Genomic DNA, 6,161 nt, shown 5'->3' with positions numbered 1-6,161 from the left:
GCGGTAAAAGCGTTCATCTTTTGAGGCTATCCACGGATCAAGCCATTTTTTGATGTCTTCATATGGAATGGAACAGCTGGGCAGCTAGACCATGGTGATAATCAGACAGCGCAATATCTGGAGAATATGGCGGGCGGGGTAGGATTTCCCCATTTCAGTGTTTCCAGGTAGGTTTTAACGGGTTTGGCAACGTGAGGCCGAGCGTTGTCATGCTGTAGAATCACTTTTTCATGCCTCTCCGTGTGTTGTGGCCGCTTCTCGCGCAGTGCTCGGCTCAATCGCATCAATTGAAGTCGATACCGAAACCCAGTGATGGTTTCGCTTGGTTTTAATAGTTCATAATAAACAACACCAACTTGATCCTACCAAATACATAGCATAACCTTCGCAGCGTGAATATTCGGCCGAGGCGACGACGTACATAGAAGCATAACCGGACAGTCTCCATGACTTTCTTTTCTTTGGATTGCTGTAATGAATCCATTTTTCATCACCCATCACGATGCGATTCCATTTTTGCCGCTGGAGCAGTTGTTCACAGGCAAAAAAACGACGTTCAACATCCCTTGGTTTTAACTCATAAGGAACCTAAGTCACCTGCTTCTGAATCATTCTTAAAGCAAGCAATCGTTTGGAAATGGATTGGCAGGTAACTCCTAATAATGAAGCAAGCTCTTTTTGCGTTTGACACGGATCCTCATTGAGCAATACCTCCAATTCAGCGTCTCCTTCGAAGGTTTTTGGCCTTCTTTCACGCGGACGGTCGTCAACATTAAAATGACCGTCTTTGAAGCGACGGAACTGATATCGGCACGTTGTTTTACTTAAAGCAGCATCTCCATAAACTTTTTGTAGCTCGCGATGTACTTCAGCGGCCGTTTTTTTCGAATGAAAGAGGAATATCAACACTTCCCGCGAATGACGATTATTTGATACCAAAACAAAATCACTAATGTGTCGAAGCAGTTTGTTTGCCATATATCTGAGCTTGGTTTATGACGTTTGGGTTATGTTAGATTCGACTAGCACACACTGCTGGAGGCATCTGTTGACAAACAGCGGGAACTTATTTGCGCACCTAATACAATAGAAGCCAGAGCGTTCAACACAAGTCAAGAGGAAGGCCGAGAACAAGATGGACCAACGAACTAGAGGAGGACATCAATAAACTCGGGATAAGAAATTAGAAAAAAAGTCGCAAGCGATCGAGATGTATGAAGGTCCCATGTGCAGTAGACAAAAGCTCACAAAGGGCTGTAGTGCCAAAATATGATGATGACTTATTTCGTTCCATGGAGAAATGACATCCTGTAAAGATTTCCAGCAGGTAAGAGCAGTCACTGTAAAAAAATCCTATGATCGAAAAAATAAACTGTATGTACCACACTGTTTAGATAAATATTAGCATCCTTTGCCTTACGAAACTCCTAAAAATTGTATTTTTATTATTTACCACCTTCGAATTGAAATTGAATCAATAAAAAATCTGGTCACTGGCTGTAGTAGAAGTACTAAATTAGTTCTAATTTGGCGCCGAATATTTGTTTCACTAGTTTAGATTATCTATGCAGCGTCTTGGCCCTCTACACATACTTACATACACTTGGTTTCATTATATTTATAAGTAGAATTGCTGATATGCACTGACCTTGCCTACACAATAAAAATAAAAAAACGAGTGAAGCAAAACATTTCATTCAGTTATCAGCGAACAAACATTACAGGGAAAGTAGTGAGGCATACATTTTGTTTTGATTTTACATATTAAAAAAAAGACAATTAAGTTTTATTTTGCACAAATAAATTGTACTTGTATATGTATTTATTTTTATTTTTCAATGATAAGAAAGAGCAATAGGGCAGCACTCAAGTCTGTTCTGCTGCTACAGTAAATATTTTTCACTTTATTTGCCGTAAATTGGGCATTGTTTATCGACGATTCCAGAGAATTGTCTTACTAAGAGCCTGACTTTCGTTCTGGGCGTTAAAAAAATTATAAAAATAATAACAAAGGGAGGAGATTTCACTTGTGACTAATACATACATATTTACTCACTGACTAATTTGATGTACGTCTTGTTACCGATTGTTTGCACAAATGTGCTTTTCTATACTAGTTTTTTTAAGTGCTAAGGTGTATGCCATTTGTTTTTGGTTATTTATTATTATTATTTGTAATTGAAATCACTAAGTAAAGAGGTCTCCAGCAGGCGTACTCGAAGTTTGACAGCGCATAGCGGCCCCCATTTCTTCGAAAATGCGCAAAGAGCTGCGCGCTCACTGTCAATGTGTATCTTGGGAGCACATTTTTTTAATAATAATATTTTTGTTCTATGACACAATTTGCATGTATTTGAATAAATCACCCTATAGATGGCTAAAAATTTGCGAATGAATAATAAATAAAAAGTTTATATTTTGTATTGTTTTTTTTTTTTAATTCCCATCAATGTTGATTAAGGCCCCCCAAAGCACAACACCTGTGCAGATACTTTCAGACAAGTTTTTACGAGTCGAAAACACCAACTTCACTCCAACGGTTGGAGTTTCGTATACACCGACGGATCAAAAGATTATGCTAATACCGCGTATGCAGTCGTTTCTGACGATTCTTGCATTATAAGTAAAGGGTTGCTATTACCCTACTGCTCCATTTTCTCAGCTGAAGCCTATGCTGTGAAATCAGCAGCAAAATGGGCGGTAACGTCAAAAGGAAAATATACCATATGCACCGATAGCCTCTCAACAATAATGGCGATTCAGAACCCAAATAACGTAAGCCCGCTAATTTCATGTATTCGAGATACCCTGATTGCATATAAGACTAAAATAAAATTAATGTGGGTACCGAGCCACTGCGGTATCCACGGCAACGAAGTAGCCGATAAGGAAGCTAAAAAGGTATCACATATGCCCTGCTACTACGTGGAGACAAACGAGAAAAACGATATATTACGCTATATTTACAAAATGAAAGAAAATCAACAACAAGAGTTATGGAGCACTTACAATAACCGGTATCGTCTTATTAATCCTAACAAAACTAAAACAACCTACCCTACAACATGTAGTATTCCAGCGCTCAAAGTTTTTTCAAGACTACGCCTCGGACATTGTGCACTTTCACACCAACATCTCCTCAATAGAAGCTCCGATCCAGGTTGCGGTTATTGTAACAGCACATCAACATCTACGCTACACATCCTGGATACATGCCCAGCACTCAGCAAGATCAGGGAGAAATATTTTCATCGAACACGCCATCAGAGCTTTTAAAAGCTCCTACTGCAGAAAATATTTCAATAATATACAAATATATCAGCAAAGCTAAATTAAGTAACAAAATTTAATGAACTTAAACTATCAAATTTAATTTTGGTTATACAAATTATAATTATTTATACTAATACAAATATAGTAGCATCTATTATATATACTAAGCAGCTGAAGGCATTGTTGCTAGTGCTGCCACAAATATGTAATTAATATATTTATTTATAAGTATATTTCATTATATTAAATAAATAAATAAAAGGTAGATGAAATGATTGAAGTTCCAGTCTGGCACTCCTCAAATAGCACTAAAGTGCCGTTTTGATGCCATTATAAGACCTCCAACAGGCAGATATCTATAGCCAGCCAGAGCTGTTTATATAATGGAGAATATTGATGGGATTTAGGTTGGCGTACTGCCCCAGACTGTCGAAGAAAGGAGCACCCAGTGATTTTAAGCGTCTAGCTGCCAAACCCGGTCATTTACAGATAAAGTTCTCTACAGTCTCATTCTCTGCAAGGTCCCCATAGCTCCTGCAATGGAGGTTAAATGGTAACCCTAACTTTTCCGCGTGTGTGCCGATCGTCCAGTGACCGGTAAATACAGCTACGAGTTTGGAATTTAATGGCGAGGAGTCCAAAGGATTTCCTGAGTCCTCTGTATGTTGTACTTGGGCCAAAGGGTTTTCGAAATAGCACATGAAGAAATGGAGCTCCATCGATTGAGTCGACGCCTTCCTGGCAAGCTCATCAGCAATTTTATTTCCCTCAAAGTTCCTATGTCCTGGAACCCAGATAAGAGAAATGTTATCTGCGCACCCAAGAGATTTGATTTCCTCCTTACAGGAGTTGACCAGCTTCAATTTGCTCCATGGCGTCATCAAAGCCTTGATCGCGGCTTAACTATCAGAGAAAATGTTAATATGTCCCTCGCTCCCACGTTCTCCAAGCATTTTGCATGCCTGCAGGATCGCAAAGACTTCTGCTTGAAAAACACTAGCAGTATTCGGCAGTTTAAACGAGATAGATAAATTGGCTGATTTAGAGAAAACCCCTTCGCGGACTCTCGATTTCATCTTGGAACGGTCAGTGAAGACAGAGCTGCAAGCTTCGGTGCAGATTTTCCCCTCGATCTAATCCTGCCTTTTTGGAAAGATTGCCCTAGCACGACCCTCAAGCTCTAGTTTGTGGATAGAGAGGTCTGTTCGAAGTTCAGAGAAATACGGTGTTAACTGCCTGAAATACTACCATGTCTCTTGAGAGATTGCCTCCAGAGCCCAACCTCCTTTAACCTGATTGCTTTTTGAGCTGCGATGGAAATAATGTAAAAGTCGATGGGAAGTAAGTGCAAACCGACATTCAGGGCAGCACTGGTGCAAGTTTGACATACTCCGGTGATGCCAATACACGCAGATTTTCAATGTGTACCTTCCAATGGAGTTTAGAGTCAATTATCACTCCAAGATACCTTACTTCCGATGAGAGCGGGAGAAGGTGGTTGTTTAATTTGGGAAGTTCTGGTAAATAGCACCAACTTCGTTTTGTCAGAGTTGACTCGGAGGTGGCAGCCCAGCGACTGAGTACAGCCTTTCCAAAATCTCACCCATGACTGAGGGCCAAGTCATCGGCGTATGCTACTGCCTTAACCCCGCCCTCATTTCAGAACTTCGTCAATACAACTAGCCAAAGTAGGGGCGAAAGGACACCAATCTGCGGCGTCCGCGCAAGGGAACAAGGAACTGAACACTGGGAAGTAATCGACATGAACGACGGTGAACAAAGCCAATGGAGGAGAGTATGTAGTATAAAGGACGTGGTAATAGAAAGCTGTGGCTGAAGCGATGTCAGAAGTAAAATGCCCGTAAAAGTGGCAGAAGACTCAACTTAAGAAACAGGAAGTACTCAAGCCGACGTTAACACTGAGTCCAAAATACCAGATGAGGTAGCGGGAGAGATAGCTGAAGAAGTGGCAGAAAGCGAGGTCACTATAGACTAATCGCTGCTATTTCATGAAAGTGAGAGTGTCGGTGACGTTGACACCAAGCTTGAGACGCAGAGGCAACTCGGAAGATGAAATCGTCAAACATATGCTGACATCGTGCCCAGTACTAATAAATAAGCGGGACAAACACCTCGCCAAATATATTTTACAGAGAAGAAAATCAAACTCAATAAAAAAGGAAAAATACTAAATTTATTGAAGAAGTTGGGCTGCGAGAATTACTCTAAATCCATGAACAGGACACAATAGATCTTTCATGTCGTAGTACTAAATGCCCTCATTATAATAATAGTAATAATAATAATATTAATAATACTCAATAAACTGAAAATACTACTCTGACTTACAGTTACTAGATGGATAAAAGAATTTCAATCTTCTTCGGGAAATTCCTACAAAACAGTGCTTTTGAATGAGATAAGGGTAAAAGGTACTGGATTTCTGACTCATCGACTGAAGAAAACTGCTTTGGTTCCAAATTTTTAGTGAAATCCTGAGGTGAGTGGGAAAGTTTGAACTTCACTTCAGATTTGTTTTGAAGACTAAGTTTTTAGCAAAATCAGCTTGCAGTTCTGTCCACAGCTCTGCTCTGCGCCTCTAAAGCAAAGAATGTTAATGAAATGAGAAGACACAAATGCTACTGTTAAGTATTTTCAGTAAAAACGAGTTTTGAAAAGTTTGCTAGTAAGGAATTTTAGAACATCGATGATATAGGCACCACACTGAGTTTTGCACCACACAGAAATTGAAAACACCAAACATCTCTCACCTCAACAATAAATTGAATTGAAGTTTTTACAATTTTTTTATTTTTGAAATGATAAGCGAATACATAAAATTTATTATAAAAACTTTTTTCTTACTTCTGCGTGCTTTTGTCGTCCAA

General features: G+C 39.5%; 1 pseudogene; it reads left to right on the top strand.

Annotated features, from left to right (window-relative positions):
- The first annotated feature begins 1,300 nt into the window (after window positions 1–1,300).
- Window positions 1,301–3,350, top strand: LOC129246414 (uncharacterized; annotated as a pseudogene).
- The last annotated feature ends 2,811 nt before the right edge of the window (window positions 3,351–6,161 follow it).

This window comes from Anastrepha obliqua, chromosome 4, assembly GCF_027943255.1.
Source record: "Anastrepha obliqua isolate idAnaObli1 chromosome 4, idAnaObli1_1.0, whole genome shotgun sequence".
Taxonomy (NCBI): Eukaryota; Metazoa; Arthropoda; class Insecta; order Diptera; family Tephritidae; genus Anastrepha; species Anastrepha obliqua.
This window is presented reverse-complemented; position numbering and strand designations above follow the sequence as displayed.